General features: G+C 38.2%; 1 protein-coding gene and 1 long non-coding RNA gene across 6 annotated transcripts in view; one reads left to right on the top strand and one right to left on the bottom strand.

The window, feature by feature from the left end:
- Positions 1–25,038, bottom strand: part of SCEL (sciellin) — a 322,010-nt gene that overhangs the window by 161,261 nt on the left and 135,711 nt on the right. For all 5 annotated transcript variants that reach the window (XM_045479726.1, XM_045479734.1, XM_045479724.1 and 2 more), the window contains 2 exons: positions 14,252–14,355; positions 2,936–3,210 (listed from right to left, as the gene is read on the bottom strand). The gene's annotated coding sequence lies outside the window, so the exon portion shown is untranslated. The remainder of the gene's footprint in view (positions 1–2,935; positions 3,211–14,251; positions 14,356–25,038) is intronic.
- Positions 1,229–4,582, top strand: LOC123598978. The gene is made up of 3 exons (XR_006712909.1): positions 1,229–1,393; positions 3,714–3,778; positions 4,498–4,582. It is a non-coding gene; the product is annotated as an uncharacterized LOC123598978 (long non-coding RNA).

Here is a 25,038-nt window from a genome sequence, read left to right as displayed (position 1 = left end):
TGGATTCTGTCTTATTCAGTTCTTTTTGAGGTCAAAGAGTTGGTCCATTTTGTATACAAAAAGGAATTTAAAAAATTTAAACAAGAGACTTTAAGGGTCTTTATAGAAACATTAAGTAGTGATAGCCATATCGGCAGATTTATTCAAAGTGGCCATTATTATTATTGGAGAAAAATGCAAGCACCAAAATGATCCCTGCTGAAATTTAGTTAGACAGTAAAAAGCTCATCTCCAAAATCTGAAGGATAACACAGCTTGGGGGTGGTTATGTTTGATGATTCAGCACACTGAATTAAATCTTAAAATGCCCTGCCTGCTGGTTCTGATAAGCTAATGAACTGATACATAAATTGCAGACTGTGTTTTGGATTGCTAGTTAGATTCATGAAATAAAGATGTGCTTCTGACATGTTATAAGAAAATGAACAATCGCTCTGGATCAGTTGGCATGTCCTAAAAGAAGACAGCATCTGGATAAAATTCAACATGTAATTTTAGCTTTTGTCACATTTTGAATAAAAATAGTTGGCTGAAAAACTACCTATTTAAATTATTGAAAGCTGGTGATTACAAATAAGCGTCCTGGCTGATAATTAGAGTGGCAGTAGAAATTATTCTGAGTATGAAGAGCTTGGAAAGGATTCCAGAAGTAGTTTTCCCTTAAATCGAGTGGCACAGACAAAAGCAGTTTGCTCCTCAAAAAACGAGTATTCTTAAACTATTGCATTCATTGATGGAGGCTGCACAGACGTGGGTTAATTTACTTAACATTTCAATGGTTTGGGGTTTTCAAACTGTAGCAAAGATGAAGCAAAACAAGATTAAAATTCATCATTATTCTCTTGTTTTTTCAAACACGAAAGCATCACATCCTTAAAGGACAATTCCCAGCACACAGGTTTTTATTTGAGACACGATAAAGAAACAAAACGACAAACTCTCTTTTTGAAACCTATGATTCAAAACAGCCACTAGAGGACAGTCAAACCACTGGGATGTTGCAAGGCAAGCCCATAGATCAGTAGCTTCAAAAGAAAAGACTTTAAATGCAGTGATTGTTTAGAGAGAGACAGAGGCAGAGAGACAGAGAACAAAATACCTTCTTGATCACATTAATGTAACGTTAATGAGAAACAACAGTAAAAATGTGGCACAAGCCTGCCAAGATTTTTACTGGCACACATTTCCATAACAGTGTGATGACAAGCAGTGCCTTCTGCTCCATGCCTTGGGGACAAGAGTTGTAGGATGGTGATTCAGCACATATGATGTAATGAGGTCAATTCTCCAACACACTCTGCTGTCAAACACTGCCTCCAAAACAGCAGAAGATCAAGGATACTTACTACCCAAAACACAAATCGCTGGCATCTGCCTAATGGAACACTCGCAGGTAAGCTACATGGTAGGTCATTCACCGTGTGTGTGTTTTTAATATAAGTGATGTTGTTGTAGATTCCAATGCTGGAATTATTACTTTTTTAAAAAAAAATTCCCATGGCTCTACTTAACCCACGCTATTTGTGGGAGGTGAAGAAGAGATGACTCACAAGATTGCTAAAACCTCGTGAAAATGCAGATAAAATGGTGACAGACACTGAAGCACTCAGCTCTTATTCTTTAAAAATCTTCCCAAAAAGAGAATTGGGATAGGAGTGAGGAAAGCACGAAGAAAAATTAATCCTATGCATTATGTAGATTCCCAGACCTTAAAGCTAAAAGGTGTTTTAAGGTCCTTGGCATCTGATATTTTCCATTATTTCCACTCTATAATTTTTCTCTTAGCCATTTTAAAGTAGAAGAATGTGTATACTGTGATGTCACATTCAAGAAGCTTTCCAAATCAGCTACTGCTGAATTACCCATGGAAATGTGGCTATAGATTCAGTCTGCAATTGTCAAAGGGAACTAAAGAATCTTGGAGGCATAAGAGAAATGAATATAGACAGAAGTCAGGGTCAACACATTTTGATTTCCTGAAGCAGAGCTGGGCCAACCAGTATGGGGATTTCCTTGAACATCACCCTGGTTCCTTGGAGGAAAAGGCTCTAGGTACTTTGAGCTGACACAAAGGGAAATAACTACATCCTTGTTCCTTCAGAGTGAGAGACTAATCCTAACTTGTCGACAGTAAAAGGGAGCACGTGTGATACGTAGGTCTCAGATACTTAGACCTCCGACCATTTGTCTGAAATATAGCTGTGATTAATTTATTGGACAATTTGGCTTACATTTTTGTAGGTAATACTTATTTTTCATACGAATGCACTGAAAAGTCATTTAGCCTAACATAAGACATCTTATAATGGGTCTTCTGGCCACGTTTTATTCAAATCTCCCCTCTAATGATTTATGTTTTCCTGGGTTTGCCTTTCCATCTCATGAACCAGATTCACACAGGGGCAGTAGAATCAGGCATGCCTTAAATATTTGGCTACTTGGGTTCACTGGAGTGATTCTACCTACCACGAGAGACAGAGGAGTTTGAATTAGTGATTTCTAAGATTCCTGAACAGCCTTCATACACTGCAGTGGTTTTGGGCACCAAATTTATATATCTGGCTCCACTGCACATCTAGCCTATAACTAGGTAAATTTCAGGACAGATTGTAAAATAAATTAGGCATATACAAAGGTAAATGGTCGGACCTAAAGTGCCTGCAAGTTCGACATTTTTAAGCCTAGTTCAAATATACAGGTTCCTCTCTGAAACCTCCCCAGTCTCACCAGGAGACAGGTGTACCGTACAGTTCCTAACTATATCTTTCAGATAGCCCTGTCTGTCTTATATGATAGTCGCTGTCCATTCCTAAAAAGCAGGGTTGTGTCTCACACATCACTCAATTGTCCAGATTGTCTTGTACATCTGTAATTCAATAAATGTTGACGGGATGAAAGAGATAGCAAGGTAGAAGGTAAAAGAGATGCGACTCACCCAACACATCTCCCTGGGCACTTCCCTTTTAAGGCAAGCGAATCTTCCATCCAGAGGCAAGGCCCAGGGCTTCCAGAGATGGCTCTCCACTTTGTTCCCAGGTGTCAGTGCTGCCTCAGGCCATGCCTTCCAGACACAGGAGCTGGTTAGCCTCCTTTGTGAAGGATAGTCAACCTTGAGGTTCTTGAACTGCTGGGCAAGCTTAATTGATATACCTCAAAAGGATGTATTGACTGGGTAGTGTCTCACATAGCATTTCTCACATTGGAGTTGCTCTGTACAAGAGGAAGGAAAGAATGATTATGTGGAAAGACATTAAGCTCTAGTTTCCTGAATATCAACAGAATTTTCAAAATCAAATCTGCCAGACTGCTAGTGTAGGCCACTTGTTGTTCTGCTCTGAGCCCTTCCTGTCCCTTCCATCCTCACACCCAGTGATGCCATTTGAATGAGTCACAAAGCTCGTATAAAGGTTGACTGTTTTGGGAAGAAGTTGGGCTCTTTGTTCTTTAATCTGGTTTGGAGCCGTTTCTACTTATTCACTCCAGGCTCTGCTCTTCTCCCCAAACCTCCTCCAGGTATTGGTGTTTGTGAAATTGTTTGTTCTTTCATTATTTTTAACATGTGCTCCACCAGAAGCCCATAGTACTCCTGCACCAGGAGCTAATGCTGATAGGCAGAGGGTTAAGCTGGTATAACTAAAAGAAAAGAAAAATAATTAAGCCTGATGCCAAAGCAAATACTGAAATAAAATTCTGCATGTTTATTTTTTTCACAGTTGGGAGAAAAATCTCAAAATTTATTGGGCTCAACTGTTTAACAAAACAGCATTAAAATGTAAAAGTAAGTGTGCGTGTGTTCATGTATTAAGTACGATTTTTCCTCCCCCATCCCTCCTTTCTTTTTCAATTTTTCATTTGTTCATTCATTCTTTCATGATAACACATGTAAGCAGATAAAACAAGGGGGATTTTCTTCTTTTGAAGATATGAAAAATGAGAGAAATGGGAAGGGGTCAAATATCCTGCAAAAATGGCAAAAATGTGACTGAATTGTCTTCAGTGGATACTATAATATTCCTAATTGTTTTGTCATGGAAACATTTAATATATTGGCAGTGTCACAATTCTGGCATATCAACCATATGTTTTTAATCTTCAATATAATTTCATACGTTTGATTTCATTTCCTTAACTCTGTATGTCAAAATGTAAAGGTTTCCCAATAGTAAGATTCTTTGCGAACTTTGTATATACCCTTTATGGTAGCCATATTTTAACTTAACATTTTAGTTAGTCATTTGATTAATAGAAGCAGACACTCCCTCATGGCATCTGTGCCAGCAATGAGTTAGTTGTTCACCAAATGATTTTTCCTTTCTTTCCAACTACACTTCTTGGTGTCAAGGTATGGCCACTTTTCCAATTGGATGTAGCCTTGCAACTGGGTGTTGGTAAATGGGATATGAATAGAATGAACAGTATATGAATAGTCATATACTACTTCCAAGCCTCATATACGCTTTCTCTCTTTTTTCCCACTGCACCCATTGAATGGAGAAGTCTAAGGATCAAGAAAAGGATCTGAATGTGGAGAAACGGGAACCCTCTTGCACTATTGGTTGGAATGCAAACTGGTGCAGCCACTCTGGAAAATAGTAGGGAGGTTCCTCAGAAAGTTAAAAATAGAACTACCCTACAACCCAGCAATTGCACTACTAGGTATTTACCCAAATGATACAAAAATACAGATTGGAAGGGGTACATGCACCTCGATGTTTATAGCAGCAGCATCAACAATAGCCAAACAATGGAAAGAGCCCAAATGTCCACTGACTGATGAATGGATACAGAAGATATGGTATGTATATATATATATATATATATATATATATATATATATATATATATATGGAATATTATATATATGGAATATTATATATATGGAATATTATATATGGAATAATCCATATATATATGGAATAATCCATATATATATGGAATATTATTCAGCCATCAAAAAGAATGAAACTTTGCCATTTGCAATGATGTAGTTGGAGCTAGAGTGTATCATGTTAAGCAAAATAAGCCAGTCAGAGAAAGACAAATACCATATGATTTCACTCATATGTGGAATTTAAGAAATAAAAACAGATGAACATATGGAAAGGGGGAAAAAGAAAGAGGGAAACAAACCATAAGAGACTTTTAACCATAGAGAACAAACTGAGGGTTGATGGAGGGTCGGTGGGTGGGGCATGGGCTAAATGCATGATGGACATTAAAGAGGGCACTTGTCATGTTGAGCACTGGGTGCTATATGTAAGTGATGAATCACTAAATTCTACTCCTGAAAACAATATCACACTGTATGTTAACTAATTAGAATTTAAATAAAAATTTAAAGAAAGAAAAGAAAAGGATCTAAAGCCTACATTGCTATTTGGAGGACACCTGCCTGGTAAAGCCAGCCAGCCAGGCTAAGGTTGTAATATGAGTGACAAATTTTTATTTTGGATTTTCAATCCAAATTCTCAACTTTAAAATTTTGGCATTCTGTGTTGTAACAGTTGGCCTGTCCCCACTAATACAACAGTCTGAGAAACTTGATGAAAGATCTTCATGGATGTGAGCTGGAATGGGAAAATCAAGCTACTGGGAATTGGTGTGAATACAGAGACTTTCTGTTTTCTCTCTCTCTGTGTCATTCACTCATGAAGCACCAGACTAACAAGATAGCCAAGGCAACGATACTGTGAATATTTAATTCAAAAAACATTTAGTAAGCAAAATGATGTGCCAGAAACCAACACGGTCTTCTTTTAGTTAACCACTAGATGGGAGTGGCAAATGGTTCTTATGAAAAGGGTAGAGAGCCAGAAAACAACACAGCTCAATAAGACAATTAACTACAGGCTTCCATAGGGAGAAATAAACCAGGCATGAAGAAATGGAGGAGAAAGGGAAGAGGACACCAGAAGAAGGTAGGAAGCAGAGCTTAGAGAGATTCCTTGAAGTATTCCAGGGGATTTTCAGGGGAATCTGAGGTCCTGCCCAGCGATGGGGAGGAAACAGAAACAAGCACCAATCTTGGATCTGATGCCTTCAGCCTTCTATTCACCCTTCCCCATCTTCTCTAATCTTTCCTCATAAATCTTATTTTCTAACCATGTAATTATCATTGCATTCCCTTTTCTCTCTTTTAAAACAGATAGGCTGTTTCTTGGCTTTATATAGGCAATTTGCATTTAGTCTCCTAAACTGTATTCAAGATAAAAGACTAACCAGAAGAAGCACCTCTCCATATTTTCCCAGGCCATGCTCCACAGTTATACCTCATGGCACTCTCCAGGTATCTGGTGGGAATCTTGAAGGGACTGCCACACCAATCAAGCAATAGCAATTCCTGCACCCCTTCCTGCAATGGTGAAGCACAGACCACCATGTAGAGCCCTGGATTTCTATGCAATGCTTTTGGTAGGATATGAAAAAAAACAAATCCTGCCTTAATTGTTGTGATTCTCTGTAGTTGGCTGCCACTGAGCAAGGTTGAGCAATCTATTTCTCTGAAGGGAACACCCATTTTTCTGGGAAAATTTAGGCACATTCCTTCCTAGAAGAGAAGGGAAAGACTAAGTGGCCTTTGGCAGAATTTTAAGACCTGTCTAAAAAAATGACATTTCACAATGATGACATGGTGTGGCAGGGAAAATCTTGATTTGACATTGCCCATTGCCTCCAAAAGAGTCACAATACTTTTGCACATAAATCATTTTGCCCAAAGATGCTTATTTTGGTAACAGCCTCACTTGTAGAGCCAGGTAAATCAGCCTGTTCAAGGCTTCCCAGGGAATACTGTAGGCTTAGAACTGGTGCTTTTGTTCAGGAAATAACTAGACAGAGGCTGGAATCGTAATGTTATCCCTTTTGAGTCAAAGGGCCTTGAGCAGGCCAGATAATTCTGCCCTCAGCATCTTTATCTGTGAAATGGCAGTAGGGCGCTGGACCTTGACCCCTTCCCCTAAACTCCTGTGATTCTTCTCATTCTCCCCTGGAGGTCAAGGTGGGTTCTTTTTGTGTCCATCCTCACCCTCAGTGGAGAGGGGTCTTTTAGCACAATATTCAGAACTTTCCTGACCTCCCAATCTGAAGTAAATATTCAGGTCTCCACCACATTGCTCTGGGTTTATTTTTTCCATAGATTCATCATAACCTGAAATTATCTTTTGTTTTAAGCTTATTTCTTTATTTAGGCTTATTTCTTTCTTTATTTCTTTATTCATTTATTTGAGAGAGAGCAAGAGAGAGCACACGCATGTGGGGGAGGGGCACAGAGAAGCTCTTCACTCCCCATCAAGCCCCACACAGGGCTGATTTCACAACCCTGAGATCATGATCTGAGCTGAAATTAAGAGTCAGACGCTTAACAGACTGAGCTACCCAGGCACCCCTGAAATTATCTTTTTAAAATAATTTGCTGGTTCACTCACTAAGCCTTTGCACTCCCTCATCCATGCACACACATTAGACCATAAACCCCATGTCTGTTTGTTTACCACCATATAGTACAGTACCTAGCACACAACAGTCATTTCATTAAGTAAGTCCAAGATGCACTATGTGAACTGATCGAGATTAGCTTCTGTTGGACTTTATGGATGCTTCCCAAGAATGGGGGATACAATGCAAAGAGAACTCATCAGTGTAGGTCAAAATAGTACAATGATATAGTCAGCACTGAAGGAGAGGGCAGAGAATGATGTGGGAATGAGGAGGAGACCAAGGGAAGAAGGAACTCCATGAGCTCCTGCTGAGAACAAAGTTGGCAGTGACTGGAAGACAAGTAAGGGGAGCAGTATAGAAACATCTGCACTTTCCTCTGAACTCCGAGGATATTTCTAGTAGATGTGAGTAACCTGGAGTCATTCTCACTGGACTTCTAGCCATTTAGATTCTAATGACGTGTTTGTTATAACTGTGATATTTTTTCGTAGTGCTGTTGTAAGGCTTAAAGTGGGCTAATGTATGTAACATCACAGTGTCTCTGTATCCTGTATCCAGTGTATCATGGTACCCTGATACTGAGTAAACATTGGCCTCAACTCCTTCAATCCCTTCTTTCCAAGGCATCTTCAGCATTTTTTTCTCTCTCCTCATTAGTCCCCATCAATATTCAGGCATGCGCTCATAGCTCCTATCTTTTGAATAATTCCTTTGCCCCTGCATCTATCTCTATTTGTCTCTGTTTCTCTGTGTCTCCCTCAAAACTAAGCTTCTGGAGAAAAACAAAAACAAAAACAAACAAACAGACAAACAAAAACTCACCCCACCCTATCACCAATTGAAATACCCAATTTGGTTATGGAAACTGCTCTCACAAAAAGCATAACTCACTTGTCAAAAACGAAGAGCCATTCAGATCCCTTCTCTCCTACTTCTTCACAGCATTCAACATTCTTGAGCACTTGCTTCTTAAATCCCGTTCTCCTGTATTTTTACATTTTTTTTAATTTTTTATTTTAGTTGGGGGAGGGACAGAGGGATAGAGAAAGAGAGAGACGGGGAGGGGGGGTGGAATCAAGCAGGCTCCAAGGTCAGCATGGAGCCCAACATGGGGCTCAATCCCGTGACCCTGGGATCATGACCTAAGCCGAAATCAAGAGTTAGATGCCCAACTGACTGAGCCACCCAGGAGCCCCTGGATTTTTTGATGCCACCGTCACCAGGTTCCTCTCCTACCAGTCTGGCCACTCCTTCTCACTCCCCATTGTTGCCTTTTCCTCTTCCACCTGATTTTTAAATGTTGAAATTCCTCAACAAGGCTGAAGGTCAGTTTTTGAACTTCTTCTCTGTCTTCATTCTTTAAGTATCCTCATCTGTTCCTATGCTTTAAATCTATCTGTATTACAACTCTCAAATTAATAGCTTCCAGATTCATATCTCAGCTCCAGATCTGTGTATCCAAATGTCTACTTGACATGTCCACTTGGATATCATACAGACATCACAAACTTAACGTGTCTAAAACATAACTCTTGCTCTCCCCTCACCCTGGCCCCAACCAACACACTCCTATTCCAATCTTCTTCTTCTTGGCAAATGACACCTCCATTCATCCAGAAAATAGCAAGCCTCTCCCTCAACTGCTGTGGCCAATCCTTTACTAAGTCCTGCCAGTCTTCTCTCTAGATTAACTTTTGATTCTATCTCTTTCTTTTCATCTCCATTTCCTTCACTCTGTTCTTTCCTTCTTTTCATCTCTCACCTGAAATGTTTTTTTTCTTCCAATTTGCACAATTCCAATTCATTCTTAGAATTCATATTATATCCTAGAATAATTTAAAAATTAAATTTGATTATATCACTCCTCAGCAAATAGAAATACATTTGTCTTTTCCATGGCCCATTCAGAATAATCTAGCCTTTGCTGCTTCTAAATCTTCATCTCATCTTAGTTTCTTATCCCTTGCCATGCCCTAAGCATATGGTCTTTTCCTACCCTTCCTGTTTGCCAAGATTTTTCCTACCCCTGTACCTGTGCACAACCTGTTTCCTCTAGATGGGCTATTTTCCCCATCCCCTTCACCTGCTACCCCTTGTAACTCTTCAGGTTTTCATTCAAATACTCCCTGATCCACCAACCTAAATTAGACCCTCCCCCATTTTTTCCTGAACTCTGTTCTTTTCTTTCATACCATCTAACACAATTTGTAATTATATACCTGTACATGTGATTATCTGTAATATATATCTATAATTATATAAAGCACATATTTAATATGTACATGATATATTGTATACAATAATATATAATATATATATCTGATATATATAAATATATATAACATGCAGATACACAGATAGACAGAGTCTATAATTATATAGCTGTGCATGTGATTGTTTCCCCAACTAGACAGCAGGGATTATACATGTTTTCCTTGCTATTGTATATCCCACCCCAGCACAGTACCTGTCACAGTATGCATACAATAAATATTTGTTTCATGAAAGAATATCATTACTTAGTAGTAGTAACACAAATATTTATATAGTATAGACCTAAATCCCTTTTCTGAGTCCCTTATAGTCAGAGGTGTTTGGGAATTCAGAAATGCTCTGATTTTTGTGCACATATCACATTATGGAACACTCCTGGCAGGCTCTAGGGCAGCATGTGTAGTCAAACATTAATATTTCCACCGTTCAATGTACAAATATTTATAATAAGTAGAACTAGTTAAAACTCTAAATAGCTACATCAGGTCAGTTCCAATAATATCATCAATGAAGTTGTAAAAACAAAGTCTGAGTTTTCAGAAGAGTTTGGATTTGGGGAATTGCCCATGAAAGACTGAGGAACTATCTTTGCCATGATATCTGGGTTTCATAGGAAGTGCCCACAGAAGAGCTCACTTTCGCCATGTGAAAGAGCACTTGACATTTACTCAGACTGACCCAAAATAAATTCAAACCATTCATGAGGAAATTAACTGACTCTGAATGGACTCCAATCACACAGACTTTCCACCATGAAATTCATTGTCACTGACATAACCATCTCCTGGGAGCACTTGAAACTCTACATTTTGCAATAGATTTGGGAGAAAAAGATAATTATAAGGAATCTTGTCCAAAGCCAGGGTCACTGCTGCCCAAGATGTATTTAATGATAAAAGTTCTGCCTCACCTGTCCTTGCCCCTGCTGCCACTCATGACTTAACAGGACTTCTCTGCTAATAACTTTCCTGAAACTTCCAAGTGTGTTTGTGCTTACATTACAAATGCTTTCACCTTTAAATTCAGTACAAAATTACAGGTTATTGGTTATTCTTTGTAAAGGTTATTTTACTCCAAATTAGTTTGTCTATAAAAGAATTAAGAATTTATGAAAGGTGTGCCTGGGTGGCTCAGTTGATTAAGCGTCTGACTTCGGCTCAGATCATCATCTCACAGTTTGTGAGTTTGAGCCCCACATCAAGGCTCCATGCTGAAAGTGTGGAGCCTGCTTGGGATTCTCTCTCATTCTTTTTCTCTCTGCCCCTTCCCCACTTGCACTTTCTCTCACTCTCAAAAAATAAATTCTAAAAAAAACATTAAAAAAAGAATTTATGAAAAATTTCTATCAAAACTTAACAAACTCATCATTAAAAAGGTCTTATTTAGGGGGGCACCTGCATGGCTCAGTCAGTTAAGCGTCCAACTTCAGCTCAGGTCATGATCTCGTGGTTTGTGAGTTCAAGCCCCACGAGTTCAAGCCCTGTGAGTTCAAGCCCCACATCAGGCTCTGTGCAGAGAGCTCAGAGCCTGGAGCCTGCTTCAGATTCTGTGTCTCATTTTCTCTCTGCCCCTCCCCCCAGTTGTGCTCTGTCTCTCAAAAATAAATAAATGTTAAAAAAAAAACCTTTTTTTTTTTAAAAAAAAAAAAGGTCCTATTTAAGAGGAAAAATTCAAGGTGCTTATATTCTGTCAAAAATATGTCTAGGTGCTTGGTGTCCTCTTTTATCTTTCACCACCAGCCTAGGGTGGGGGTAAGTCCTATTCTAAAACAAATATCATGCAAGTTTTTGGATGAGAAATTGAATTTTAAAACACTTGATAGATTATTATAACTTTACTTTTAAAAAATGGAAAAATCATTCTCACTTTTGTACTATTGGCGTGAAACTTTGACAAATAAAAGTATTCATGAGAGCTATTATAACAAAATATATAGAAAAATAAACAACTTTTCAGGCATTATTAGCTTACTTTAAGCACCATAAAAAGGTAAAAGAACATTAACATTTGGTCAAATATTCATAGGGGAACAAGAAGCATATCATCAATAACTGGGGTTCCCAGTTAAAATAAGAAAATATTTTATAAGCATCTTTTACTTGATGCCAAAATGTCCATTTGAAAATGTGTTCACTAAGTAGACATGGTAATATCACATCTTTTATATAAATTGTCATATGTATAATTTTCCAAAAGGCAACTTTCCAATATGGTAGCATTATTTTTCTTCATTTGCTGTCCATATTTGTAGTTGTAAAACACATGGAAGATGAAACTTAAATATAATTCTAATTTTATCTGAATTCAGAGCCACAAAGATTGTCTCAGAGCTGATGGCTACCAAAAGAGACATCCTAAAATGAGGCAGAAAGCCATTGGCGACATTTTATTCACGCTTAAAGCAGTAGAGACACAGAATTTTGGAGAAACAGGACTTACGCCCCTCTTAAATTAGGACAAGGGGTAAACATGAAAATGCAGTTGAAGTCATTAACAAATTTTTTTTTCTTAAACAATTTTTTGACTTGGATAAAAGAGACATAACATAAAATTTCTACTTTAACCACGTTTAAGTTTACAGTGCTATAGCTTCAGGACGTTCACATTGTTGTGTAACCCTCACCACCATCCATCTGCAGAACTTGTTCCTCTTCCTAAACTGACACTCTGTACTCATTAAACACCAGCTCCCCAATCGCCACTCCTCCAGCCCTTGACAACCACCATTCTACTTTCTGTCTCTATGAATCGGACTATCCTAGGTACTTTGCCTAAGTGAAATCATACAATGTCTGTCCTTTTGTGACTGGCTTATTTCACTTAGCATAATGTCCTCAAGGTTCACCCATGTTGTAGAATGTGTCAGAGTTTCTTTCCTTTTTAAGGCTGAATAATATTCCACGTTTGTATAGATCACATTTGTTCCTTCATACATCTGTTGATGGACATTTGCGTTACTTCTGCCTTTTGGCCATTGTGAATTATGCCACCTAAGCTCTTTTTTTAAAACACATAAAATATGGGCTAGAAAAATTTCCCAACAAGATAAAACTGACACTCTTTCTTTAAGAGAAGTCCATTTAGTCAGGGAAGAAACTCCACTTTTTTCAGTGATACTACAATTACCTTTCAAAAGTTAAGCATTGTTTCAGTAGATGAAAAGTAAATGGTCCTCTTAACTACCTTCCTTCCAAATCACGAAGCTCAGTTTTAGAACTTATGTAATATACAGATTGTAAGAAAACACTCTCCTGTTGTTACCAGATTTGTGCCATTGAAAAGTGGCAAGCATTGGCCAAATTCACTAAGTTAGTAACAAGAACAGAGAATAAATCCTCGTCTCCTAATTTTCCAAGGAGTTAAATTTACAACTCTGTGAATACATGTAAGCTTCAGAATCACAACAGTCCAAATATTAGGTAGATTCTAGGATGAATTTAGGTCTATTTTAACCACCACATAAGGAGGTTTATCATGAAGACTTCACCTTATGGTCTATTATAATGAAGTTTTGAAAGACAAACTCCCCAAAATTTCTCATAAAAGGTATAATATGGAAGACACCTTACAGATTATCTTGGGCAATCCCTCATTTTACATCAGGCCAAGAAGCAGTACTTTCCTATCCTTGCCAGTTGCTTTAAGTCATTTTAGGAATAAAGAGAGACGAATTAGTAACATGCTGTGTTACGAATGTCTTCCTTTTGTGTCTAAAAGTAAGATTCTAGCATAATTTGATGGTTTTCAAGGCAGCATACTAGTGTTTTAATTTCATATTTTCAGGCTGCAGAGCTGGAGTACCATGAATTTGTGTTTCCTTGAAAGAATCCAAACCTTTCATCTCAGAGACTGCTATTAAAATGGATGTGTTTATCAAAGGCCAGATCTGTTGATAGCTCTCCTGATTGAATGCTTCTTGGAGATGAACTTTTCAAATGGGAGGATCATCACACAGCTCAGTAATACATACAATTACCTTCCCACAAATCTAGCGCTGTTTCTTAGATGAAAATTATACTGCCTTTCTCACATTCGCCTTTCCTCCTAATCACTGTCTTAAGGTTGCCACTCAATGCGATTTCATCGTGAAAGAATAGAGGAATAACTTTGGGGTTTCATATTAAAAAGAAATCATAATAAAAACTCCACTGTTGCTACTAAATTTGTGCCACTCAAAGGTGACAGCCTTGTCATCTGTTTAAAAATTTTGTGCTCAGTCTCTCAAACAATGTCACATAAAAAGTCAGCTACAGGGAAAAAAATTCATTTCCCTTTTTGTCGAATAAAGGATTCAATCATTGCAGTGAAAGCTGAACAGCGATTTCTTGCTTTAAGGAGGAGAAAGTTCTCTCTTTACAATTCTAAACTTAAAAAACCAATAAATTAGGAAAATTATTATCTATAATTGCAAACAAATTCTTTTTTTCATATATGGTTTCATTGAGTCTATATGTTACCTTCAGGATCAGGAAAATTATTATCTATAATTGCAAACAAGATCTTTTTTTTCATACATGGTTTCATTGAGCCTATATGTTACCTTTGGGATCTTGCATGAGCTCATTTCATTGACAGAACATAAATTGTACCCAGCAAACCAAAAGCAGAGGCATCGCAAAAACAGGGTTCTCAGAGCTTCCAGGCCTGCAACACAGGGGAGAGCATAAAGAGTATGAAAATAAATGCTGCTGATACATAGATAGACACATAGATACATAGATAGATAGGGAGAAATCAGCACTTATTTTCACATTTTTTGTTGTTTTCTTTTCCTTTTTTTCTATTTTTGAATTTTTTTATTTGCGTATAGTTGACACAGTTGTCACGTTAGTTTCAGATGTACAGCACAGCAATTCAACTTCTCTAGGTGTTATGCCATGCTCACCGCAAGTGTAGGTACCATCTCTACCCATACAATGCTATTACAATACCATTGACTATATTCTCTGTGCTGTGTCTTTTATTCCCATGTCATATTTATTCCATAACTGGAGGCCCACTTGTTTGCACCCATTTTGCCCATTCCCCCTATCCTCCTCCCCTGAGAAAGACAAATATCATATGACTTCCCTTAGGTGGAATCTAAAAAACAAAACACATATTTATAGCAGCGCTATCAATAATAGCCAGGTTATGGAAAGAGTCCAAATGTCTATAGACTGATGAATGGATAAAGAAGATGTGATATATTTATATGTGTATATATGTGTGTGTATATATGTATGTGTGTGTGTGTGTGTTTGTGAGATATATATATATATATATATATATATATATATATTTATATGTGTATATATGTGTGTGTATATATGTATGTGTGTGTGTGTATATATATATATATATATATATATATTTATATATAAACCAACACTCCTCAAGCAACCCTCAGTTTGTTCTCTGTACTTAAGAGTCTCTTATGGTTTGCCACCCTGTTTTTATTTTTGTTTCCCTTATTTTTGTGTGTGTGTGTATATATATATATATTACTTGGTGATCAAAAAGAATGAAATCTTGCTGTTTGCAGCAACATGGCTGGAACTAGAGTGTATTATGTTAAGTGAAATTAGTCAGTCAGACAAAGACAAATACCATATGACTTCAATCATATGTGGAATTTAAGAAACAAAACAGATGAACATAGGGGAAGGGAAACAAAACTAAGAGAAAACAGAGAAGGAGGCAAACCATAAGAGACTCTTAAAGGTAGAGAACAAATGGAGGGTTGCTGGAGGGGTGTTGGTGGGGGATGGGCATTAAGGAGGGCACTTGCTGAGATGAGCACTGGGTGTTATATGTAAATTCTACTTCTGAAACCATTGTTACACTATATGTTAACTAACTCGGATTTAAATTTAAAAATTTTAAAAATAAAAATAAAATTTAAAAGCAAAAGACAGTAACAAAGATAAAAATTAAAAACACATTAATAAACAAATAAAAGCAGAATCAGATCCTATAAATGCAAAGAACAAACTTACGGCTGCCCATTTCCACATTGTTTCATGCTCTCCCCTGCATATATGGAGAGAGAGAGAACCATATATAGAACATATTCGTGTAAGACACACACACGCACCTGCCAGGTTGGTATACACAGACACACTTCCCGCTTATCAACTGTGCTTGCCAGAGGCCACACCATTCCATGCTTCCTGCATGGAATCATCTCTACGCTTTTCCATGGAGATGGTTATAACACTGCTTCATGGAAGGTCACTCCTTACTTTACTCGTGCACCCTCTTCTTAATGTTGTCACAGTTATCCAACAATGCATACTTTAAACAAACAAAAAATAAATAAATAAACAAGCCAGTGAGGCCTGGCAATCCCATTTCCCATTTATGAATTAGATGAAGAAGGCTTTCTTCCTAAGAGTTGGTCTAGAGCAGCCAGCTGGCTTGCATTTTAAAAGGCAGTTTCAGCATGTGCTCTTGTGTTAGCATCTAAGCAGTTTCTTATTTGGCAACATTTCTTGAATATCCACACTAAAGGGAAACAAAGGAAAACCTCAGACATTTCCCTGGATGAACATACATCCTAGTTAGTTTCCTGAGCATTTATTGAGCAGCAGAAACTTTACATATGTGTGTGAACATTACTAAAATAAATCTGCAAGGTAAATATGAAAGGGTGGACCTACGCCGGCGGACTCCATCTTGTTCTCTGTCCTCCACCTTGACCACACCTCCTCCCCTTGAGTAACTTCCGGATCAAAACACACCCGGCGACCTGCCTAACAGGACTCCGACCCTTCCCCAGCCAATCGGCTGAGGCCACAGCCATTACCTCACCAACTGCCCCTAGGCCCCAATAAAACCTTTGTCCCTTTGAAACTCTCTCTCTCTCCAGTATCTCACCGCTGCGTTGGTGCAGGTAGGGGATTGAGCTTGAGCTAGCTCGAATAAAGTCTCTTTTGCTTTTGCGTCGGACTCGGCTCCCTGGTGGTCTTTGGGGATCACGAATCCTGGGCATAACAAATATTATCCTGATTTCTCCAATAAAATAAAATTAAAAGGAGAAACTGTATATCTTAACAAAACCCAAACTCCAATCAACTATTTCAACGTGTATTGTAATTGCTAACCTCCTTTGTTCCATATACAAACTTAAGGAAGTGACATTTACCTCCATTTCCCAATGAAATACCTTTGCTTGCAATGTTTAAAGTCTGAATGTCCTCTACTAACAAAATTTGAATCACCATTATTTAATTTTCTAGTACGAATCTTGCTCCCACAGGCTGCTAATTCTCACTTCTGTGCATGATCTCTTTCTCCTAGTAAACTATGGATTCTTCAAGGACAGGAGTGACATCTTATTTCTATGAACACACAGGGACTGGCAGACTATATGATGTTTATTGACGCTTTACTGTATCTTATAAATCACCTCAGTAGAATAATGATAATTATATCATTGCTGTCATTACAGGCCATGCTTTTGTATTTCCAAGAAATATTTCCAATATATATATTTCCAAGAAAATATAATAGACCTTTCCTCTAATCTTTTTTGGGGAAAAAAGAAAATGAAGCACAAAAACAGAAGGACAAAAGTTGGGAAATATTATAGCACACAAAACAGTATTCATATGCCATTACTAAAATGAGCCAGTGTGTGAAACTATTTGTAAAAGTTCCAAAATATAAGGTGACATTTTGCAGAGTCTAGCTCATTTTTAGCTAAGATGTATATTACCTGCCTACATGCACACATAAAGAATTCATTCTGGTCTATAATGCAATATACTCTTCTATGAAAATATTACATTAGGTACTGTTCTACTGGACTTAGGGCAGAGATAAGCAAGCATTTGGGCCAAGATTTGGAGATTCAGAGTCTAGGTTAGATGCAGCTACCATTTCAACCTGGTTTTTTAAGAGCCCAGTAGGTCTATAATAAGCAGAATAACATTCCCCCAACCCCCACCCAATATATTCACATCTTAATCCCTGGAATGTGGGAATATATTGTTTCACATGGCAAAAGTGATTTCTAAGACAGGATTAAATCAAGGATCTGGAGCTGGGGAGATCATCCTGGCCTATCTGTGTGGGCCCAATGTAATCACAAGGTCCTTCTAAGTGAAAAGAGGGAGGCAAGAGTGAAAGAGTCAGAGAAGGGCCTTTGATGAGGGAAATAAAGTCAGAGTAAAGAGCATGAAAGACCTGACTGGCCACTGCTGGCTTTGACAGAAGCTACCACTGAAGGAATGTAAGGTGGCCTGTAGACGTGGGGAAAGACAAGGAGCAGTTCTCTCCTAGAGTCTCTAAAAGGAACACAGGAACACAGCCCTGATGACACATTGATTTTAGCCCAATGAGGCCATTCCAGCCTTCTGACCTCCAGAAATATAGACAATAAAATTATATTGCTTTAAGTCACTAAATTTGTGGTTATAGCAGCAACAAGAACCTAATACAAGGTCACTAAGGCCTCAGAACTCTGGTCCTAATATTCAATAATCACATTGCAATTTTCACATGGAAAGAATTACCGCACAATTCATACCTGAAGGAAGACAATGTGGAATGGAAGGAAGGAAGGAAGGAAGGAAGGAAGGAAGGAAGGAAGGAAGGAAGGAAGGAAGGAAGGAAGGAAGGATCTACTTCAGCAAGTTCACAAAAAAACACTAGGGTTTCACAAAAATTCAAAATTTGGGGCATTTTGTAGAAATGTGCTAGTGAGAGGAGAAATGTTATGAAGCAGACAAGTTGAGAAAATCCAGGCAAGACAATGAGCTTGGGTCTCCCAAGGACAAAGAGAAAATGGAAAGAACTTCAAATTAATGAATAAAAAACATGATTGGATGTTTTTGAACATCATGGATGGGAAAAACCAAGCTAGAGAGCATATTCTCATGTGCCCTTGATAGAGGAGTCTCATTATGTGCACAGGGCACTGCCTGGGCAGTGGAGAGCACAAGGGAAACACACCTGCTCATTGAGTGCATGAAGGCCTGCTGCTCAGGGCTGGGCCAAATTCTTCCTCCCAGAGGCAAAAGCTGTTTTCTGATCTAATAAATAGTACCCCCTGGTGAGCCCTAGAGACAAGGAGGGCTCCAGTCCATTCCAATTTGAGCACAGAGAAGGCAAGCAGAGTTAAGATTAATAGCTTAGTCAGCGCTTCTTCAGTACTCCAACCTTCACCCTAGCAACACTCACTCAGAGCCAACTTGGGGCTCAGAGCCAGGAAAGTCAGATCTTCATTCCCTGTGGCAAATTCAAGCAAGGAGATAAGCAGTGTTGCAACACTGTACAGACTTAGAAGAAAGACAAATGGGGGACGGTTACTTGTATCTCGTGACTTTGGCTAGACCAAACTTTTTTTAAGCACATTTTTTTTTTAATTTTTTTTTTCAACGTTTATTTTATTTTTGGGACAGAGAGAGACAGAGCATGAACGGGGGAGGGTCAGAGAGAGAGGGAGACACAGAATCAGAAGCAGGCTCCAGGCTCTGAGCCATCAGCCCAGAGCCCGACGCGGGGCTCGAACTCACGGACCGCGAGATCGTGACCTGGCTGAAGTTGGACGCTCAACCGACTGCGCCACCCAGGCGCCCCTAAGCACATTTTTAAAAATTGGGATTATTTTGAGTGCCGGCTAAGGAAATTTTATGAAGCGAACAAAATGTTTTTGATTCTCTCACACCACTTCTTGGCGTCTTCTGCCCTCTTGCCTTGCTCAGCTCAGAGAGGCTCTCCCTGCATTATACTTCTTGTGTCAAATCTTATTCTAAAGGTTGCCCCTCCTCAGGAGTAAGGGCTCTGTTAATTCCCAGCTGTTTGGAAATGCTCTGCTCCCCAACTCCCCCACTGTGCTGTAACTGTTAACAGCCTAAAATGTTCCTCCTCAGGGTATCCTGCCCTTTAATGTGGAGTGCATGGAGACCTTTCTGTGGTCTCAAGAAATGCAACTTAGCACACAAGATTTTCACCCAAAAGGCTTCCAATCACCTGAAGTCTTATTGTAAATTTGATAATGGCCACTCCTCTGGAAGTCCTGTCTACGTGAATGTGACACTCCAAGAGCCAGACAGAGAGAATCATAGCATGCAGAGATCAAATCCTGTGCTCCAAGATTATCTCCATTGGCTTGCAAATTAACAGGATGATTGGAGGAAGTGCAAACTGCTCTAGTGTTTTTTTTCCTGTATACAAGGTTCAATTTTGGAAGATCCAACAAATGCACTCAAAGGTGCATCATGCTTTTGTAAAGTTAATACTTCCCTGCTTGCAAAGATGTTCTTTTGTCCTTGGAAAGGAGTCTAATTGAATTTCATTGGATTATGAACATATCTCCCAAGGATATTATTTTTAGTCTCCTTTGGAGACTTCAGTATATTCTACAACAGAACCACCAAACGCTTAGTAGATTGCATGCAGATTTTCTTGTTGTTTTGTTTTGTTTTTAGAAAGTGATACTGTTTTCAAAAAGATACAAACTTGTAAATACTGCTGCAACATATAATGTTATGCTGATCCAAGACATACCAATTAATAGGAAATTCACTTTGGGTAATAATTCCTGTAATATAAACAGTATCATCTTCCTTATAGCCATTAGTAAAGCAATGGCCTATGTGGTCTGAGGCTGACTCTCCAAGCCCTGGGAAGAGGTTCGTTAGTGAAATAGGGTTGTTTAGGTTTGTCAATATATCTAAGGTGGTTACATAGTAATCATTTTTATGACTGCAAGCACTAGAAAGACTATTTTAAAATCACAACTGGGGAAAGATAAAAATACAGACTGTTATCAATGTGGTTGTGACCTGTCATTTTAGATCTATTCTTTTGTTGGTTGCCACTAGCAACAAGCAGATCAAGCTGAAGAAATTTTAATCAAATAAATATTGCTCTTTACCTCCCTGATCATATACTCTGTTGCACTGAAAAGTAGGCAAGTTGAATAGAAATCAATAATCTGAGATATGAATACCTTGGATGGGACTTTTATGTATCTTAAGACAACAGTCATCAGTCATAAAGATTAGATTCTTAGAGCTATGAAAAATAAGCTCCATTGAGCTCAGGAGCATCTTTTTGCTCTGCAGCATATGGGACAGTGAGATTGGCTTCTCTAGCCCTCATAAACAGCGGCAGAGATAAAATTAAATACACACTATTTGAACCAGAAATTGATCTGAGCTCTAACATTGCTGACTGCAATCCTGAGGTTGTTTTTTCTTTTCTTTTTTTTTCTTTTAAGTAAACTCTACACCCAGTGTGGGGCTTGAACTCATGACCCGGAGATCAAGAGTCATATGCTCTACTGACTAAGCCAGCCAGGCACCCCCTGAGGGTTTTGATAATTAGAATACAGTGAAAATAGAAGGCACTTTGAAAGAAAACCTTAATAACAGAAAGTCTTAAGAGTACAAAAGTGATATAACTGAAGCTACTCTTAATTGAGCATTAATTATGCCATGCACTGTGCTAAATGTTTACATAACTCATTTAATCATTACATGTCTACAGATACAATCTTCTTTTCCTTTTTTCACACATTGCGAAATAGAAACTCCAAGAGGTTAAATAATTAGCCTAAAGTCAGATGGCCAATGAATGGCAAAAGAGAGTAAGTCTTGTTCTATGCTTCAAAAGCCTTGCTCCCTCCCATCTGCCACACCAGCTCTCTGAATATGCAAACACTACTAGTCACTCACAGCTTATTGTATTACAGGTCAAGGAGGGGAGAACACAGACAGTCTCTATGTGCCAGCACTTTACATACATTATTTCCTCTAAAGCACACTGTAACCTTGTGGAGTAGGCATTAAAAATATTGACATTCAAACCCCTCAAGGGACACAGTCAAGATTACAGAAATACTAGTATTTGAACCACATCTGTCTGAGTCAGACATATTCTTTCAGCTCTCTCCATCCCACCTCTACAAAGTGGAGCCCTTAAATAATGCCGGTATTTGAGGATTGAACAAAAATCATTTTAGGTGAGGCTGTTTTACTGACTGCAGTTATGCTTCAGAGAATAATATCAGTACTGTGGCATAGCCAAATCCATATATATCACAAGTTTCTGGATAACAATGTTCTATATTTTCTAGTTTTTAGTTGAGGTCACAAATCTCCTTTAAACACTTCGGGCGGGGGTGTTTGTTTGTTTTGACTTGCAAAGAAAAAAAAAGAAAGGAAAGAAAGAAAGAAAGAAAGAAAGAAAGAAAGAAAGAAAGAAAGAAAGAAAGAAAGAAAGAAAGAAAGAAAGAAAGAAAGAAAGAAAGGAAAGGAAGGAGGGAGGAAAGAAAGGAGGGAGGGAGGGAGGACATGATGAAGCAAAATAATGTTATGGTGAAATGACATAATAAAATGCAATTGCTTATGCATAAATAACGTATTCAACTTTTATTGAGTCTTATGAATGTCACTTAAGAAAAGAAACTAAACAAAAAATCCAAATTCAAATAGAAACTAACACCATTCATTGATCAAATTGTCATTTTCCATAGACCAAATTGTAACTTACACTCTTACAAATGTAAATTCGCAAATACCATGAAAAATGTACATGGCATTTGTAAGTTTTAACAGCATGTTAAGTGGAAACGAGAATATGTATCCCTCTCTTCTAGACAGTACTCTCCTGGAGACCCTGTAATAAGACCAAATCCAGCCCTGAGGGCTCCCTGTCTTGAATGGAATCTACATTAATTTGCATATTGCTGTGACCCAGCAGAGGCAATAGTGAGAAATCTGAAAGAGGCCTTGTCAAGAGTGCTGAATGGCAAAGAAAGAAATTGGAGGCATAGAAAAGTGGCAGACACTTCCTTTATTTTGAGCAAGATAAGATTATACTCATATTTTAAAATTCAAAATGCTGTTAAAAAATAACACATGCCTCACAACACTATGGTAGAACAACAGTGACCAGGTGTTTTTTTTACAAAGACCTGATGACATTCTGTCCCTTGGACCAATCATCCTTCCATTGGCATCCCCAGACCACTCAGCTTCTTCCACTCTGAGTCATGGCTTTGCTAAATTTCTCTATTTTTTTCTTTAATTCCACTGATTTCTAGTCTTTATTATTCTTTCCCTCTATTTTAACCTTCCTTTGCTTTTTGTTTTCAAACTTCTTTTTTTTTTTTTTTGTCTATTTATTTGTTTATTTATTTTGAGAGAGCAAGAGAGAGAGAGAGAGAGAGCAAGGGAGGGGCAGCAAGAGAGGGAGACAGACAATCCCAAGAAGGCTCCATGCTGTCAGCACAGAGCCCGACGTGGGACTTGATCTCATGAACCATGAGATCATGACCTGAGCCAAAATCAACAGTCAGTCACTTAACCGACTAAGCCACCCAGGCACCCCTTATTTTCAACTTTCTTAAGATGGAACCTTAGATCATTGATTTTAGACCTTTCTACTTTCCTTAAATAAGCATTTTAAGGATTAAATTTCTAAGTGCTGCTTGTGCTACATCCCACAAATTGTGATATGTTGTCATTTTGTTATCATTTAGTTTGAAATATTTTCCCATTTATCTTATTCTTTCTTTGATCCACAGATTACTAAAAGTTGTTCAGTTTCCAAAATTTGAGGTTTTTTATTTCCAGTTTGTTAGGTTTAGAAAATTTACTTTGTATGGTTTTAATCCTCTCAGATTTATTGAGGCTTGTTTTATAGCCTAGCATTATCATCATGTACATTTTTAAAGAATACATACTTTGCAGCTGCTGGGTATAGGGTTCTATAAATATCAGTTACATTCTGATTGTTCACATCATCTATGTTCTTACTGAGTCCTTTGTCAAGTTGCTTTCTCAATTAGTGAGACAGAAGTACTGAAATCTCCAGATCTGATTGTGGAATTGTCTACTTCTCCCTTTGATTCTATTGATTTTGCTTCATGTGTTTGGAGGCTCTATAATGAGTCATTGTGGAATATAAATATTTGGGCTTTGTCTTTGGTTCCTGGCACAGAACTCCTAAAACCTCTGGAATTCCCTATCTTGTTTATGCTTATGAGATTACCCGTGAGAGGGACCTAGATAGCTTTGGGATTGGGGGTGGTCACCAGAAAAGCCACCCAAGTGATTAGAGACAGACAGGGAACCTGGAGATTGAGACTGATCACCAATGGCCAATGATTTAATCAATAATGCTTACATAATAAAATTGTCATTTAAAAACTCTAAAAGACTGGGTTTGGGGAACTTCTAGGTTGGTGACTTCATCAGGGCGCTAGGAGGGTGGTGTGCCCAGAGAGGCATGTAAGTTTTGCATACCTTCCCCCTAGACCTTGCCCTAGACATTGCTTCCATTTGTCTGTGCTAGAGTTGTATCCTATGTAATGAACCCTTAATTGTAAACTGCTTTCCTGAGTACAGGGATTCATTTGAGTGAATTACTGAATCTGAGGGAAGGCTGTGCGAACCCCAGATCCTGTGGTCGGTATGGCAGCTTCTGTAGGTCTCCTGGGGACCCCATTTGTGGCAGGTGTCTGAAGTGAGTGCAAACTGTGGGACTCAGACCTTAATTTGTGGGGTCTGCACTAAGTCCAGGTAGTCTCAGAATTCAGTCGAATTGAACTGTAGGACACCTACTTGGTGTCAGAGTATTGGAGAATTAGTTGGTGTCAGGGGAAAAAACTATACAGGCATATAAATATCTATAATTGTTAGGGTTTCTTGTTGAATTGAATTTTTTCTAATTATGAAGTATTCCTATTTATCTCTAATAATACTCTTTGTCCTGTAGTCTCTTTTATATGACACTTGTATGTATATCTTTCTATATCCTTATACTCAAAGTGGATCTCTTGTAGACAATACACAATTGGATCTGGCTTTTCTTTTTAATCCATTTGACCTTCTCTGTGTCCATTATTGTCTAGTAGAACTTTCTGTGATGATGGAAATGTTCCACATCAGCACAATCCAATATGATAGCCACACATGGCTACTAAGCACTTGAAATATGACTGGTGTAACTAAGAAACTGAATTTTTAATTATATTTCATTTTCATTAATTTAAATTTCAATAGCCTCATGTGGTAGTGGCAGTCATATTACACAAGGCAGGTTTAGTTTATTAATTTTTAAGGTAATTGCTGATATGGTTGGATATGGGTCTACCATTTTGCTTATTTTCTGTTTTGTGTTCCTCTTGGACAATTTCTACTGGTCTATCTCCAAGTTGTGTGACACTTTACTTTGTCATATGAGTTTTAGCTTCTCTGCACACTCCATTCCTCTCCATCATTTGGAAGCACACACCCAACATTCAGTATTCAGTTCAATGATTTGAACTGTGCACACTTCTCTCTCCTGGTACCCTTAACCTTACTTTTAGGTGATAGCCGTGTCTCTCCC

Source organism: Leopardus geoffroyi, chromosome A1, assembly GCF_018350155.1.
Source record: "Leopardus geoffroyi isolate Oge1 chromosome A1, O.geoffroyi_Oge1_pat1.0, whole genome shotgun sequence".
NCBI lineage: Eukaryota > Metazoa > Chordata > Mammalia > Carnivora > Felidae > Leopardus > Leopardus geoffroyi.
This window is presented reverse-complemented; position numbering and strand designations above follow the sequence as displayed.